An 18,496-nucleotide genomic window follows, 5' to 3' on the forward strand; every position below is an offset into this window, starting at 1 on the left:
TGTACTGGCAGGGGAAGACTATTGTAAATTGCTTCCCTATTCGCTAAGAGGGCTAGAGAGTGGTGGCAGCTGAAAGCGAGAGGGAGCAAGCAGTGCTTGCACCTTAACACTGACATAATGCTGCCACACAGTTTGCATTTCACCACCCTGTGAGCGAACACACTCACACACACACACACACACACACACATACGCACACACACACACACACACTACTACTACTACTACTTCTATTACTACTACTTTGCTGTCACTCTGAGTCGAGTATGAAGATCATCCAGCTATGATACAATGATATGAATTACTAAGAATGTAACCCTCGTTGGTGAAGTTTAAGGTGAATAAAGAGAACGATTCGGGACCAGCAGAGTCGTTCACATATGTTGCACATGTGGAGTGCTCCATCTAGTGTGGGAGAGGTGGCGGCATCGTCTTTCCGACGTTGGAGCTTCTCTGCCTCGGTAAGCAGTCGGGCTAACTAGAAAGTATTGACACCTTCTTGTGTGGTGCTTCTCCAAAAGTTACGGTGTCGAGTAATCGTCTCCCAGGTGAGAGAGTTGATTTGGCACTTTTTTCAGGAGTGTCTTAAGATTATCCTTGTTCCTTTTCAGCAAGTCACTGTAAAGTAACTGCTTTGGCAGTCCACTGTCGTCCATGTGGATAACATGGCCAATCCAGCGTAGTTGTTTATGGATAATGGGAGCCTCGATGCTCCTACATTTGGTATCAGTGAGAATACTGGCATCATTTATCTTGTCTTCCCAGCGAAATCAGAGGATGGAACGTAATCTACATTGTTGAAAGTTTCCAAGTGCCTTGAGGTGCCTCCTGTATGTGACCCATATCTCGCTGCCATATAGCAGGGTGGGCAGGACCACTGCTATATATACGTATAACTTTGTAGATAATTTCAGCTCCCTACAGCTGAAGACACAAGTACGGAGTTTGACAAAGGCTTGAAAAATCATCTGATCTGATGTTGAATCTCTTCATCGATGTCCTCAGTGGTGGACAGGTGGGAACCGAGATACCGAAAGTGGGTAACATTAGAGAGGGTAATACCGTTAAGCTGGATGGATGGTGGATGTGTGGCTGAAACAGGAACAGGTTGAAAGAGAATTTGAGTCTTACGTACATTCACCTCAAAGCAGAAGTGTGCGTATGCATCTGTGTAGGTGTTCAGCATTTCCTGTAGGTTGCGTTCAGTGTGGGCGACAAGGGTGATGTCGTCTGCATACTGAAGTTCAGTAAAGGAAGCTGCCGACACTTTTGTTTCAGCCTGGACTCGTCTTATGTTGAAAAGACCTCCCTTCATTTGATACTCGATGTCTACCCTGCCGGCTAAATTGGCACTGGCACGAGTGAGGAAGGCAGCTAAGAAAATGGAAAAGAGAGTTGGGGCCAGTACACATTCTTGTTTTATCCTCGTTTGTATGAGAAAGAACTCAGACTGGGTGCCATTGTGCAGGACACTGCAGTTTATGCAATCGTGGAGTTGCCTCAAGATAGTGATGAAATTTGGTGGGCAGCCAAAACGGCTGAGGGTCAGCCACAGGGATTCCCTGTTGACTGAATCGAAGTCCTTTGTTAGGTCGATGAAGGCCATGTACAGGTCACGACACTGTTCTCTGCACTTTTCATGTATCTAGTGGGCACCAAAGATCATGTCAGTGGTGCCACATGATGGTCTAAAGCCACATTGAGATTCTGGGAGGAAGTTTTCCGCCTCAGAAAGAAATCTGTTTAGGAGGACTCGGGCGATAATTTGCCACCTACGGACAGCATCGAGATCCCGTGGTAGTTGCCATAGTCTAACCGGTCTCCTTTGTTCTTATAAATATTGATGATGGAGGCATCTTTAAGAGCTTGGGGGGGTTTCCTCCATTTCCCATATATTCTCCAGGAGAGAGCGGAGACGGCTAGTAAGTAGAGGTCATCCTGCTTTATACACCTCGTCTGGTATTCCATCAGGACCTGAGACTTTTTTTTCTTCATCTGTTTGATGGCAGTAGCTACCTCGTCCAGGGATGGAGGATAGCTGAGATGGGTCAACTCTGGATGCTGAGGGACATGATGGGTAGTAAGAACATCCACTTCGGTGTTTCGGTTGTGGAGTGAATGGTAGTGCTCTTTTCAGCGCTGACGGATGCCTTCTTCATCTTTAATTAGGGAGATACCGTCGGGTGAGTAGATGGGGTCTGTGCCATGAGTGATTGGCCCATAAAATGTTTTAATGGAATTGAAAAATTCGCTCATATTGTGTTGATTTGCAAGTTTTTGCTATTGCCATGCTTTATTTTAAAACAGTCGTTCTTTAGTTTGTGAAGTTCTTGCTGGGCCACCGCGTTCTTCTTTCGGAATCTATCAGTTTAGGTCCGAAACTGATGCGTATTCTCTCTGCAGTAGGCTTACCCTTCCAGAAGAAGGTATAGCCAGACCCCCGTTCTGTGAGTCGACCCCTGTCTGGGAGTCGAGACTCACTAATGGCTATGTTGATGTTATACCTTACCAGCTCTTTTGCCACAGGGCGGTTCTTCTTTCAGGATGCTCATTTGTGTCAATATTCAGAAGGGTCCTGACATTCCATGCAGTGACCATAGGAGGTTGTATAGTTTGTTTGTTTTTTAACTGAGATTATAATTGAGTTTTCGACAGCATAAGAATGACCTTACTGAGTGCGGTCGGCCAGTCAGGTTGTATTTTTCAGGCAGGCTATGTTTAGGGCACCTTTTCTAGCCCCCTCCCCATGTGGGGTGAGCAGAGTGACTCCTCATAAGGGCTGCTCATTCGCACAGACAGGACTGGATTGCACTGCTGCCTAGATCCCATTGCATAAACGACCACCTTATATGTGCGGCCCATGTGCAGAGTTGTGACTAGAGACTCCCAGCAGTCATCTCTGCCTGTCCCCGTCACCATAGGACTTTGGGGGTATAAGGGTTTGATGAGGAGTATGGTGCGCTGGATGATGGCTGTGTGTGAGTTGATTTATGTGGTGAGGCAGGAGCGCAGACTGCAACCACAACAACAACAACAAACATCTTGGCCCTCCCTTTATATGATCCAGTTATGCAAGTGTTGCAACGACTGGGGAGATGGAGAGTTGCAACGGACCTGCCGTTAGCCCAGTTAGTTGGGTTGCGCCTTAGTAAATTGTTCATCATGCATTGCCTTCGTGCGCTGGTATAGTCGTTGAGATCCCATTTTGGTTACCTCTTCCGCCTATACCGCTGTTGGGGTCTTGTTGGAGCTCTCTGAGCATGTTTGCCTAAGGCGGGGCATTGCCGCAGATTTTTCGTTCGCGATTTACTCCCGTAGCCTTATATCTACCAAGGTTAATTTGCAAGGCAGCTGGGCAGTGGTTGGTAGGCGCCAGGACGTATCCACATGCCAGTGGGCCTATGCATCTTCCCTCTGGGGCCCACTGCTACTCCGAGATCCCCTGCTGGTCTAGCCTGGGCCCACAAGGCACCCAGTTACTGTGTGTTGCTATGAGGAGGCACATCAGGCGTCTTGATGGTGAAGAGGCTGTGTACTGGTAGGGTAAGACTTATGCAAGTTGCTTCCCTGTTTGCCACAAGGGCTAACCAGCGGTGGTAACTGAAAGCGAGAGGAAACAAAAAGTGCTTGCACCTTAACATTAACATAATGCTGCACACTAGACGCATTACACACACACACACACAAAAACTATCTGCCCAGTGAGAGCTTCTGAACGAACGAATAAGAAACACAAGAAAACAAGGAGTCTGCAATAGGCTGGTTGGCCTGTGCATGGCAGCTCCTGTCGAGAGTTACTACCACTCTCTCTCATCCATGAATCTATCTAGCCTCCTTTTGAAACTTTCCAGAGTTCCCGCACTTACTACAAAGTTGCTAAGTTTGTTCCACTCGTCCACCACCCTATTTGTGAACCAGTTTCTTCCTATCTCCCTCCTAAACCTAAACTTATCCAACTTGAATCCGTTGCTCCGAGTCCTATCCTGCTTGGATATTATAAGAACTTTATCTATATCCTCTTTATTGATTCCTTTCACCCACTTAAATACTTCTATCATATCTCCCCGCACTCTTCGTCTTTCTAGGGAATGCAAGTTAAGTTTCTTTAACCTATCCTGATATGGAAGGTTTCTAAGTCCCGGAATCATTTTTGTCATTCTTCGCTGCACCAACTCTAGTGAATTTTAATCCATTCTATAATAGGGGCACCAGAACTGAACCGCATAATCGAGGTGCGGCCTGACTAGCACAAGATATAGTTGCAATAGGACCTCTGCACTCTTGTTACTTACACTTCTAGATATAAAACCCAATACTCTGTTTGCCTTATTTCGAACATTAACGCACTGTTTTCTAGGCCGTAGGTCCGGGCTTACAAGTACCCCTAGGTCTCTTTCACAAGTCGACTTTTCTAGGTTGATGTTGTTAAGGCTGTATACATTATAAGTATTTGTTCTTCCAATATTAAGTATGCTGCATCCTGCTCATCTCTCTCTCTCTCTCTCTCTCTCTCTCTCTTGATAAAATCACACGGGAAAAGGGAAACTACGGAGCACCTTAGCTTTCGTCTTTATTCAAGACATCTTCAGAGGCAACTGGATTACATGGACAGAGAGAGGCTTAAATATACAGGGTGACCTTATTAAAAATGAGGTCAGGTCATAATGATGTCATCCACTAATCCCCACACCAACACCAACACGCACGTAGAAGAGCTTAAGAGAAGGGGGCAACGTGACTAGTCAGGTCAGGTCACAAATAAGGGACCCACTAAATAACTATCCTACATCTAGATCATAGGTTTTCAAAGCATTTTTAACCTTGGGCCACTGACAAATAAATTTATGTAACATATTATCAGTTTTGAACTGACCATCACTAACGTTTATTGATTTTATATCCTTAATCAAACTAGCTTCAACAAGAAGTTTTACTGTGGCACAAGATGATTTGAACACTTCCAAGCTTTTTTCCAAGCAATGGGATGATTATTATTCCTAACATGAACGAACAGGGCACTGCTTTCAGATGCTGTTCTCATATTGTATTTATGTTGTTTGATTCTGAGCTGCAGTGTTTTTCCTGTCTGTCCTACATAATTACAATTACATTTGCTACATGGAATACAATAAACACTTCCAATTACATTCAAACTTGGGCTATTTCTTATTAATATATTGGTAATGGTTGAGTCATACTTGAAAACAACATTAATATTTAGTAGCTTGAGGGACCGAACTAACGGGACATATTCATTGCGATAGGGCAGAGTCAAAATATTCTTAAGTGTAGGAATTTGCCTGGTTTGAGAGGAATGAAAGGATTTTTTAGCCCTGTTAAAACAACGATCAACAAACACAGAAGGGTACCCAAGTTTTTGTGCAATGGAACGAATGTGTTTCAATTCATCATCAATAAATTCAGAGTCACAAATACGCAGACATCTTAAGAACATAGCAGAAAAAACTGACCTTTTGGTAGACTCCAGTTGATTCGATAAAAAGTGTATGAAACTGTCTACCTGTGTGGGCTTTCTGTATACCTTAAATTTGTAGTTTTCGCCATTTCTCATGATAAGCATATCAAGGAATGGAAGGGATCCATTTATTTCTCTTTCAATTTTGAATGTGATACTTGGGACAATATCATTAAGCTTGTCTAAAAATTCCAATGGGTCACTGTTTCTAGGCCAAAGACAAAGAACATCATCTACATATCTATACCATGGAGGAATAAGGTCCACTATATTGGGTAGTAATCTAGCCTCAAAAAACTCCATATAAATACAGGCTAGAGGACCAGAAATGTCTTCGAGGTAGTAGATAATGACGAAAATTACGATGTTATTTACTTAGACTTTAGCAAAGCATTTGACAGAGTACCGCATCAGAGGCTTCTGAGAAAAATTAAGGCTCATGGTATCGAGGGGAAAGTTTTAAATTGGATAAAATCATGGCTCACCGATAGAAGGCAGAGGGTCAGCGTAGATGGTGTTAAATCTGAGTGGGGCCGTGTAACCAGTAGAGTTCCCCAGGGGTCAGTACTAGACCCACTCTTGTTCATAATCTACATAAAAGATCTAGATACTGGGATCAGCAGTGACATAAGCAAGTTTGCGGATGACACCAAAATAGGGCGGCAAATTAATTCAGGGCAGGATGCAATTAATTCAGGGAAGGATCTAAATAAAGTGCAGGGGTGGTCTGAAAAATGGCAAATGAAATTCAACACCAGCAAGTGCAGCGTACTTAATATTGGAAGAACAAATACTTATAATGTATACAGCCTTAACAACATCAACCTAGAGAAGTCGACTTGTGAAAGAGACCTAGGGGTACTTATAAACCCGGACCTACGGCCTAGAAAACAGTGCGTTAATGTTCGAAATAAGGCAAACAGAGTATTGGATTTTATATCTAGAAGTGTAAGGAACAAGAGTGCAGAGGTCTTATTGCAACTATATCTTGCGCTAGTCAGGCCGCACCTCGATTATGCGGTTCAGTTCTGGTGCCCCTATTATAGAATGGATTAAAATTCACTAGAGTCGGTGCAGCGAAGAATGACAAAAATGATTCCGGGACTTAGAAACCTTCCATATCAGGATAGGTTAAAGAAACTTAACTTGCATTCCCTAGAAAGACGAAGAGTGCGGGGAGATATGATAGAAGTATTTAAGTGGGTGAAAGGAATTAATAAAGAGGATATAGATAAAGTTCTTATAATATCCAAGCAGGATAGGACTCGGAGCAACGGATTCAAGTTGGATAAGTTTAGGTTTAGGAGGGAGATAGGAAGAAACTGGTTCACAGATAGGGTGGTGGACGAGTGGAACAAGCTTAGCAACTTTGTAGTAAGTGCGGGAACTCTGGAAAGTTTCAAAAGGAGGCTAGATAGATTCATGGATGATAGAGAGTGGTAGTAACTCTCGACAGGAGCTGCCATGCACACTGCACAGGCCAACCGGCCTATTGCAGACTCCTTATTTTCTTATGTTCTTAAATGTAATTGTAATTATGTAGGACCGACAGGAAAAACACTGCAGCTCAGAATCAAACAACATAAGTACAATATCAGAACAGCATCTGAAAGCAGTGCCCTATTCGTTCAAGTTAGGAATAATAATCATCCCATTGCATGGGAAAAAAGCTTGGAAGTGTTCAAATCATCTTGTGTCACAGAAAGACTTCTGTTTGAAGCTAGTTTGATTAAGGAATTAAAATCAATAAACCTTAGTGATGGTCAATTCAAAACTGATAATATGTTACATAAATTTATTTGTCAGTGGCCCAGGGTTAAAATTGCTTTGAAAACCTTGGATCTAGATGTAGGATAGTTATTTAGTTGGTCCCTTATTTGGGACCTGACCTGACTAGTCACGTCGCCCCATTCTCTTAAGCTCCTCTACGTGTGTGTTGGTGTTGGTGTGGGGACTAGTGGATGACATCATTATTACCTGACCTCATGTTTAATAAGGTCACCCTGTATATTTAAGCCTCTCTCTGTCCATGTAAACCAGTTGCCTCTGAAGATGTCTTGAATAAAGACGAAAGCTAATGTGCTCCGTAGTTTCCCTTTTCCCGTGTGATTTTATCAATATATATATATATATATATATATATATATATATATATATATATATATATATATATATATATATATATATATATATATATATATATATATATATATATATATATATATATATATATATATATATATATATATATATATATATATATATATGTATATATATATATAAAACAAAGAAGTATATCTGTGTTTGTGTGTGTGTGTCCGCACGAGAATCTCGGAAATTACTTTACCGATCGATAGTGATGATGGATGATGTTATATGTAGTGATGATGAATGATGTTATATATAGTGATGATGGGTGGTGTTATATGTAGTGATGATAAATGATGTTATATGTAGTGATGATGGGTGGTGTTATATGTAGTGATGATGGATGATATTATATGTAGTGATGATGGGTGGTGTTATATGTAGTAATGATCTATCTATAAAACAAAGATGTATGTCTGTTTGTTTGTGTGTGGTGGTGTGTCTGCACGTGAATCTCGAAAACTACTTTGCCGATCTGTAGTGATGATGGATGGTGTTATATGTAGTGATGATGGATGGTGTTATATGTAGTGATGATGGATGATGTTCTATGCAGTGATGATGGATGTTGTTATATGTAGTGATGATGGGTGGTGTTATATGTAGTGATGATTGATGATGATTTCTGTAGTGATGATGGGTGGTGTTATATTCAGTGGTGATTAGACAATAAAATAATAACAGTTTAATGCTAAAAAAATATACTTTGCTGTAACGTTGTAGTGAAAAACATGGTGGAACTTACATACACCGTTAATGAACTATTGATGGAAGAAGAAGTTCTGGGGACTGAGCAGTGAGACAATGTGGAGCCTCCTGGAGGGTGGCGTCCTACCGTGGCCTAGAGAATGAGCCACCCGTCTGTTTGTGGGTGGGTTTGTTTGTTTGCCTGTTCGCACGAGAATTTCGGAAACTACTTTACCGATCTATAGTGATGATGGGTTGTGTTATATGTAGTGATGATGTTATATATAACACCATCCAACATCAATACATATAACATCATCCATCAATACTACATATATATATATATATATATATATATATATATACATATATATACATATATATATACATATACTGTATATACATATATATATATATATATATATATATATATATATATATATATATATATATATATATATATATATATATATATATCTTGATAAAATCACGGAAAATGGAAACAACAGTACTCCGTTGTTTCCATTTCCATTTTCAAGATTTATCTTATCCACGTTTTCATTGTGGATTTACATGAAATATATATATATATATATATATATATATATATATATATATATATATATATATATATATATATATATATATATATATATATATATATATATATATATATATATATATATATATATATATATATCAGAAACTCCGCCCTCCGGGCGGCTCATTCGATACAATGTTGTCCCAGTCAATAATTCTGAAGTTGAAATCCCCCATAATGCACAGGTTGTTGCTCCTTGCTGCCCTACTCATTTCCTGTCATATGGGCTAAGGTGCTTCTTTACCAAGACTTGGGGGCCTATAAATCACTCCCATAATTAGTTTTTCTCTTCCTTCCACAATTTCTACCCATACAGGCTCGGTTCCTATTTCACCCTTTATTGAATTATTAATACAACATTTTAATGTATCCGTGACGAAGAGTGCGACCCCTCTCCCTTTCCTACCTTCACTGACCTTGTGAAAAAGGTTGTACCTTTCTATGTGGTACTCTGATAAAAAGTTCTTGCTTGCCAGGTTCATCCAATTTTCGGTGATTGCTAGGACGTCTACATTCTCAGCAAGTCTATTTTATTTCTAACTCTCCTACTGTTTGTATAGTATACATTTAAACCTACCCTTCCCTGGTCCAGTTTTACCCCTTATCCTGAGTAACCACTTTTACTCCCCAGGACCTGCTTGTTTTTTGACTCCCACTTACCCCGACCTCTCTCTACTGGCGAAACCCCTCCCCCCCTTTTGGAGTGACAATTTCACGCTCCGGGGATGCAGACAACGTCTTTAGCCCCGCGCGAGACAAGTGTACTCCGTCACGCCTGTACAGGTAGTCGTTGCCATAGAATGGTTGCCAGTTATGTATGAATGCCCAACCATTGCTTACACAATGATTCTCCAGTCGGCAATTTAAAGCAATTGCCCTGGATAGCCATTCACAACCAACTCCCCTTCTAGGCATGACACCACATACTATCGGCATCCCTCCCCTGTCTCTAACCTTCCCCAGCGCCTCCCTATACCTATTGAAAAGTTCCTCACTCCTAACTTTTCCTATGTCGTTACCTCCGACACTAAGACACACTACTGGATTGGTACCTTCCCCTGACAAAACCCTATCTATCCTCTGAGCTACATGCCCTATCCCAGCCCCAAGAAAACGCACCCAAGTCCTACGTTTCCTATCTCTTGCACAAAAAGTCCTATCTAAGAACCTCACATGGCTATCCCCAACTACCACGACCTTACCACTGGGCAGGATCTGAACATCTGTCCTTTTCTCTCCTGGCACCACATCGGCCTGCCTCTTCTCTTTCTCGTCCTTCCTCCTCTCCTCCTCGCCAGCTTCCTCCAAAACTTGGTAGGGGTTACTGCACTCCAACACCCTGGTCAGCTTTCCTGACTCTAACCTTAGTCCCCTTGGAAGGAACCACTCTCCACGCCTGTTCCTCCTTTGCAGGTGTTCTGCTAGGCAGGACTTCTACCTGAAGGAGTTCAATCCTAAGGGCTTCGTTCTCCCCCTTTAACCCGCCCATCTCTCTCCTCAACTGTTCCAGCTGACTTAACAAAGCAGCCAGTTTCCTCACACTCCGTCCCTCTTCCCCCACAACACAACGATCCACGGCGGCCATTTCCTCTGGTCACTAACACATATAACACCATCCACCATCACTACATATAACACCATCCAACATCACTACATATAACACCATCCATCATCACTACATATAACACCATCCATCATCACTACATATAACACCATCCATCATCACTACATATAACACCATCCATCATCACTACAGATCGGTAAAGTAGTTTTCGAGATTCTCGTGCGGACACACACACAGACAAACAGATAGACTTCTTTGTTTTATATAGATAGATTGTCTAATCATCACTACATATAACACCACCCATCATCACTACATATAACATCATCCATTATCACTACATATAGCACCATCCATCATCACTACATATAACACCATCAATCATCACTACATATAACACCACCCATCGTCACTACATATAACATCATCCATCATCACTACATATTACACCATCCATCATCACTACAGATCGGTAAAGTAGTTTCCGAGATTCTCGTGCAGACACACAAACAAAAACACACAGACATACTTATTTGATTAAGGAATTAAAATCAATAAACCTTAGTGATGGTCAGTTCAAAACTGATAATATGTTCATAAATTTATTTGTCAGTGGCCCAAGGTTAAAAATGCTTTTAAAACCTTTGATCTAGATGTTTGATAGTTATTTTGTGGGTCCCTTATTTTTGACCTGACCTGACTAGTCACGTCACCCCCCTTCTCTTAAGCTCCTCTACGTGTGTGTTGGTTTGGGGATTAGTGGATGACATCATTATGACCTGACCTCATGTCTTTAAGGTCACCCTGTATAATTAAGCCTCTCTCTGTCCATGTAATCCAGTTGCCTCTGAAGATGTCTTGAATAAAGACGAAAGCTAAGGTGCTCCGTTGTTTCCATTTTCCCGTGTGATTTTATCAAGATTTATCTTATCCACGTTTTCATTGTGGATTTACATGAAATATATATATATATATATATATATATATATATATATATATATATATATATATATATATATATATATATATATATATATATATATATATATATACATATACATATATATATATATATATATATATATATACATATATACATATATATATATACATATATACATATATATATATATATATATATATATATATATATATATATATATATATATATATATATATATATATATATATATATATATATATATATATATATATATATATTTCATGTAAATCCACAATGAAAACGTGGATAAGATAAATCTTGATAAAATCACACGGGAAAATGGGAACAACGGCGCACCTTAGCTTTCGTCTTTATTCAAGACATCTTCAGAGGGCATGTGGTTGCCTCTGAAGATGTGTGAATAAGAACAGGTAATCCCGTGTTCCTACCGTGTTATCAGACATATTATCACGTTTTCGACCAATGATTACATGAAATATATATATAACAATAATAGCCTTAGCCTTATATATAATAATATATATATATATATATATATATATATATATACATACATACATATATATATATATATATATATACTATACATATACATATATATACTATATACTGCCTTATATACATATACACTTACTTACTTATATATACCTTATACACTACTATGCTATATATATATACTTATTAAATCACACAGGAAAAATATAGACAGCAGAGCACCTTGTAAATGCTTTATTCCAAGACATCTTCAGGAGGCATGTTCCAGAATTTAAAGATAGCTTGAAGCTAAACGCTTAAATTGCGCCATTATTCCCATTTTCCGTGGCCAATTTTATCCAAAGATTACTATTATCCACGTTTCATTGTGGTTGCATGAAAAAAAAACAGCTGCTTATATATACTTATAACCCTTATACACCCTTACTTATATATATATACTTTTATACTTCTATATATATATATATATATATATATATATATATATATATATATATATATATATATATATATATATATATATATATATATATATATATATATATATATATATATATATATATATACTGTATATATAAAGTTGTAGCCTCTGTCTGTCTGTTTGTTCACGAACTCCTCCTAGGGTTTTGGAGATAGACCCCCATAACCATATATATTCTGAAACTACATTACCCAGAATACTTGGATAAGTATATTTCATTTTGATTAAAGGGGGTCCCCGGGGGGCACAAACCCCCCACTGAATTTTTTTTCCCTTCGATTTAAATGAAATTTAAACCATAGGTAAATGACCAGAAATTATGCCTATTCACAAAATATCAGCAAATTTCAATAATATTAAGACACCCTAATGGGGGCTAAACCCCCCTATATTGAAAATTTTGGAAGACCATAACTTGAGTATTGGAACCTCTATTATCACGGGGTTTTTCTATTAATTAAACGTAAAACAACAACAAAAATTACCTCTCTTTTATAGAAAAATTAGGCAATTTAGACATTTTATCTATAACAAAACATCACTAGAATTATGGCAAGAAAAATTACTAGTTAATCCCTCTACTTTTTTAACATTTTCATTTATTTATTTTTTTTCAGACATCCATTATGCCACGGAAAAGAAAGTCCAGTTATGCAAATACTCCACATGCACAAAGGATGAGGCTTCGTCGTCAATCTGAAAGCTGTGATGCAAGGGAAGAACGACATTCTAGGCAAAGACAGAGGCAAACAGAGTCTCGGCAAAATGAAACCTTTGGTGAGCATCAAGAAAGACAGGAGCAAGATAGATTTCGCCATATGGTTGCAAGAAGAAATGAGTCTGAAGAAGAGAGACAACAGCGTTTGATTGCTGATAGAAACAGGTATCAAAATTTAAGACAACGTGAGATTCAAAATGCTAAACGTTCTGCATTACTGTATGACAAAAATGACCCATGTAACAAGGCTGCAATTGGAGAAATGACCAAACTTTGTCAGTGTGGCGCTAAGAAATTTACTGGAGAAACACTAGGAATGTGCTGTGGAAATGGAAAGGTTACACTGGATCAATTTCCACCTCTGCCTCAGTTATTTGAAGAACTGTTCACTGGGGAAAGTCAATTCAGCAAACACTTTTTGTCAAGACTCAGGGAGTACAACTCTCTGTTTGCCATGACCAGCTTTGGTCACAAAGATGTATCTGTCCAAGGTTGGAATCCATCCGCAGCAAGGCGCGGGTAATTCGGCTAGTATATATATATACATACATATATATATATATATATATATATATATATATATATATATATATATATATATATATATATATATATATATATATATATATATATATATATATATATATATATATATATCTATATATATATATATATATATATACATATATATATATATATTGATAACCCGAAGGAAACAAGATAACACGAAGTTCCCAAGCCCTTTCGAGTAATTCACATCTTCAGGGGTGAGTACAGACTACGGAGTAATACTTGAAAAGGCTAATATATTCATTAGAGGAGAGTGAGATGAAGTCCCTAGGGGACAGCAGGAGTCCAAAATGTTCCAGTCATAAGGCAGTGAGCCAACCCTTACTAATCTTCTTAATCACAAAATTGACCATACCATCTCTAAGCACAGGAGCTGTACCCATATTGGGCAGTCCCATTTACACCCAACCCCTATTGCTCATATATCCGTCTACCCTATGTTTGAAGCTATCCAGCGTATTCGAGTTAATGATGATATTTGTTAACTTGTTCCACTCATCCATAACTCTATTTCCCAAGCAATGTTTACCTATTTCGCGCCTAAATCTAAATTTGTCTAATTTAAAACCATTGTTACGAGTTCGCTCCTGGTTAGACAGTTTCATTACCTTTGTAAAGTCCCCTATGTTCAGCCCTGACTTCAATTTATAAACCTCGATCATATCGCCCCTCACTCTACGTCTCTCGAGGGAGTGCAAATTAAGAAGCTTTAACCTGTCTCCATACTCAAGGTTCCTAATGCCCAGGATTAGTCTTGTCATTCTCCTCTTCATTCTTTCTATATCCATTCTGTAATACGGTGACCAGAATTGAACTGTTTAATCCAAGTGGGGTCTCAGAAGCGCAAGATATAGTTTTAAGAAGACCTCGCTTGTCTTGTAACTAACACTCCTTTGTATGAACCCAAGTACTCTATTAGCCTTGTTTCGAGCAAATACACATTGTTTACTTGGCTTAAGATTCCTACTTATCATTACTCCTAAATCTTCCTCGCAGTCCGATTTCTCAATAACATCGTTGTTCATATGGTATCTGGTTTCCCTGTTTACATCTCCTATACTGAGTACTTTACAACTGTCCACATTGAATATCATCTGCCATTTTTCAGACCATTCGAAAAATTTGTTTAGATCCTCCTGTAGTTTTGCGGAGTCATCGTCAGATTTAATTACACGCCCTATTTTAGTGTCATCAGCAAATTTACTTATGTTGCTGTCTATGCCGATATCTATGTCGTTTATGTATATAATAAATAATAATGGTCCAAGTACTGAGCCTTGGGGAACTCCACTAGTGACGTTGCTCCAATGGGATTTAGTGCCCTTAATGCCCACTCGCTGTTTCCTGTCCTGTAACCACGCCCTAATCCATTTTAGAATATCTCCTTCAATACCATGAGCCTCCACTTTTCTTATTAGTCTTTCGTGTGGGACTCTTTCGAAGGCTTTGCTAGAGTCGAGATATACCACATCATAATTGTGCCCCTCGTCCACTGATTCGAAAACTGGTGAAAAGAATGTTAATAGATTAGTTAGACATGAACGCCCTCTTGTGAAGCCATGTTGGGAATCATTGATCAATTTGTACTTCTCCAGGTGATTTCGAATAGAGTTTCAAAAGGATTGCTTCCAGTAATTGGCCTACAATTGATGTTAGACTGATTGGTGGGTAGTTAGAGGATAGTGATCTATCTCCCTTCTTGAAAAATCAGTATTACATTCGCTATCCTCCAGGATTCTGGTACTACACCCGTTTTTAAGGACATGTTAAACAACTTTGCTAAGGGCATACTAACCTCTTCCTTACATTCCTTTAATACTCTGGCAAATATCTCATCGGGACCAGGTGACTTATTAGGCCTTAGTTTGTCTCTTTGCTTACTAACATCGTTCCGAGTCACTACTATCTCGCTTAATTTATTTTCTTCTCTATCTCTGTATAGAGTCGGTGCTTCGGGTATCATGTTTAAATTTTTTGTTGGTGAAAACTGTTGTAAAATATTTATTCAGATTATTGCTCATTTCTCCGTCGTTATCAGTTAGCTCGCCGGTATCTGACTGTATTGGTCCAATCTCTTCTTGTGTTTCAGTTTGATACATTTGATAGGACCCCTTGGGGTTTGACTTAGCCTCCCTTGCTACCTTCAGTTCATTATTCCTCTTGGCTTTTCTATATATATATATATATATATATATATATATATATATATATATATATATATATATATATATATATATATATATATATATATATATATATATATATATATATATATATATATATATATGTAATATTCAGAAATTTCAGAGTAATATATATATATATATATATATATATATATATATATATATATATATATATATATATATGTAATATTCAGAAATTTCAGAGTAATTTCAAACCCCGCCATTGGCGATACTGAGCTTTCAAGGTCGTCGAGGGAAGAGAGCGCTCCCTGCACATAGCGAGAGGTTGTGGAACTAGGCCTAAGTGATATTAAATGTAATTTGCCGAATTAATAATGATGCGATTCATGAAGTTAAGGGACTATTATTGAATTTGAAATTATTATAGATCGTTTATCAGTCTGAATAATGTCACGGGTGTCCCAAGGAGTTATTAGTTAGGCGGAAAATATGTCACGTAGGCCTAAGCTAGCGCCTTGGAGAGACGCGACGCTGGCTGGTCCTCAGTCACGTGAAAGCGATTGGACCTACAGGACATCCCTGCGCGTCCGTCCACAGAAATAGTCACGTGGTCTAGTCACCTGTGCTGCGCTATTGCAGTATAACAAGTAAGTCTCATTCAATCTCAGACAGGGTTAGATAGGGCAGTGATAAAGTAAACTAGAGCTAACAGTGAGTTCATTTCAGGGTTTCCGCCAGAACCCACTTGACTGCGAGAGATTGACTGCCATTTGAGACTGCCGTTGATGATTGAGGGTGGCGATTGTCGCCATTGGACCGATCAGTGTAGGCCTGTCACTGTTTAGCGGGGTATCAAAGGATCTCTTGAGGGAATCTAGCCGTCTGGGTGCCCAGCTGACGACGGGACGATCGTTGGGGTCATCAGCCTCCTCTACCTCGGCTCACAATACCACATGTTTCAAGCAGCTTAGTGAAACCCTCTTGCTAACGGGAAGCTAAAGCTTCTCTCAACTGTACAAGGTCTGATTGGCTCACTCCCTTCCGCTTTATGGATGTACCGGGGGGTAAAGTGAAGCTAGCTGAGTGATACAGGGTCGCACACTGGGGCCAAGAGTCAGTGGAGTTTAGAGGTACACTTTCCAAGGTGGAGAAAGGCTGATTTGGGCCTTCAACTACGGGTGTCTGTTGGTTGTGCCTTAAACGACTACGGAGTGCAGGTGGAATCTGTGTGTGTGCTAGGTTAGGGAGCATGGTTCACGGGTATTGGACTCAGTAACGTCTTTATAATAGTGACAATATTTTTGTGTGTAGTTAATACTATTTTTTCAGTTACTAATGTATGCTGTGTGCATTTAAAATTTCTTTATAGTTTCAATCTCACATATAACCTTTGTTCCCCAGAGTAGTGTTTAAGTTAGGTTAGGAGGTGTGCATCTGTTGGTGTAACATAATTATATTGAGTGCCCTTAAGGCCTATTCATTGTAGAGTATTTAATTTCTTATTTTTTAATACCATTTCCTCAGTGACTGATATTATTTTGTTGAAAACCCTTAAGGCCTGCATCTGTTGGTGTAACATAATTATATTGAGTGCCCTTAAGGCCTATTCATTGTAGAGTATTTAATTTCTTATTTTTTAATACCATTTCCTCAGTGACTGATATTATTTTGTTGAAAACCCTTAAGGCCTGCATCTGTTGGTGTAACATAATTATATTGAGTGCCCTTAAGGCCTATTCGTTGTAGAGTATTTAATTTCTTATTTTTTAATACCATTTCCTCAGTGACTGATATTATTTTGTTGAAAACCCTTAAGGCCTGCATCTGTTGGTGTAACATAATTATATTGAGTGCCCTTTAGGCCTATTCATGGTGGAATTAATAATTTCTTATTTTTATACCACTTCCGCAGTGGTGGATATTATTCTGAGAAAGCCCTTAAGGCTTGTTTCATGTGTGCAAGCAACATTTCTTAATACTTCAAATTTATTGTTGCCTGAGTTTCTAATAATTTCTATATCATGTATAACTTTTATTCCCCAGAGTAGTGTTTTAAGTTCAAGTTAAGAGGTGGGCATATTGGTGTACCATTATTTGATTGTGTTTGTAGTGTTGGAGGGAATATAAGTGTCTAAATTTTACAGTGTGTCTCATTCATCCCAGTCACAGACGCTATCCTTCCACGGGTCACGGACAAGTCATTTTGTTTAGTAGATTTAAGTGTTCTTGTGCTGGTTCGGGATTTTTCTCAAAGGGGCGCTTCCACTGCCATTACCATCTAATAATCTTTAATAAACCCCAAGTCAAGTGAGGAAAATAAAGTCCAGTAAATTCCGACCGGTTACATATATATATATATATATATATATATATATATATATATATATATATATATATATATATATATATATATATATATATATATATATATATATATATATATTAGCAGAATCGGCTCTTCCGCTAGGCAACGGTAGGACGCCACCCTCCGGGAGGCTCCACATTATCTAACTGTTCAGTCCCGAAAACTTCTTCCATCAATATTTCATTAACGGTGTATGTAAGTTCCAATACAACTGTAGAGCAAAGTAAATTTATTTTAGCATTAAACTGTTATTATTTTATTGTTTTAACATCACTACATA

This window comes from Homarus americanus, unplaced genomic scaffold, assembly GCF_018991925.1.
Source record: "Homarus americanus isolate GMGI-L3 unplaced genomic scaffold, GMGI_Hamer_2.0 scaffold20930, whole genome shotgun sequence".
Lineage (NCBI taxonomy): Eukaryota > Metazoa > Arthropoda > Malacostraca > Decapoda > Nephropidae > Homarus > Homarus americanus.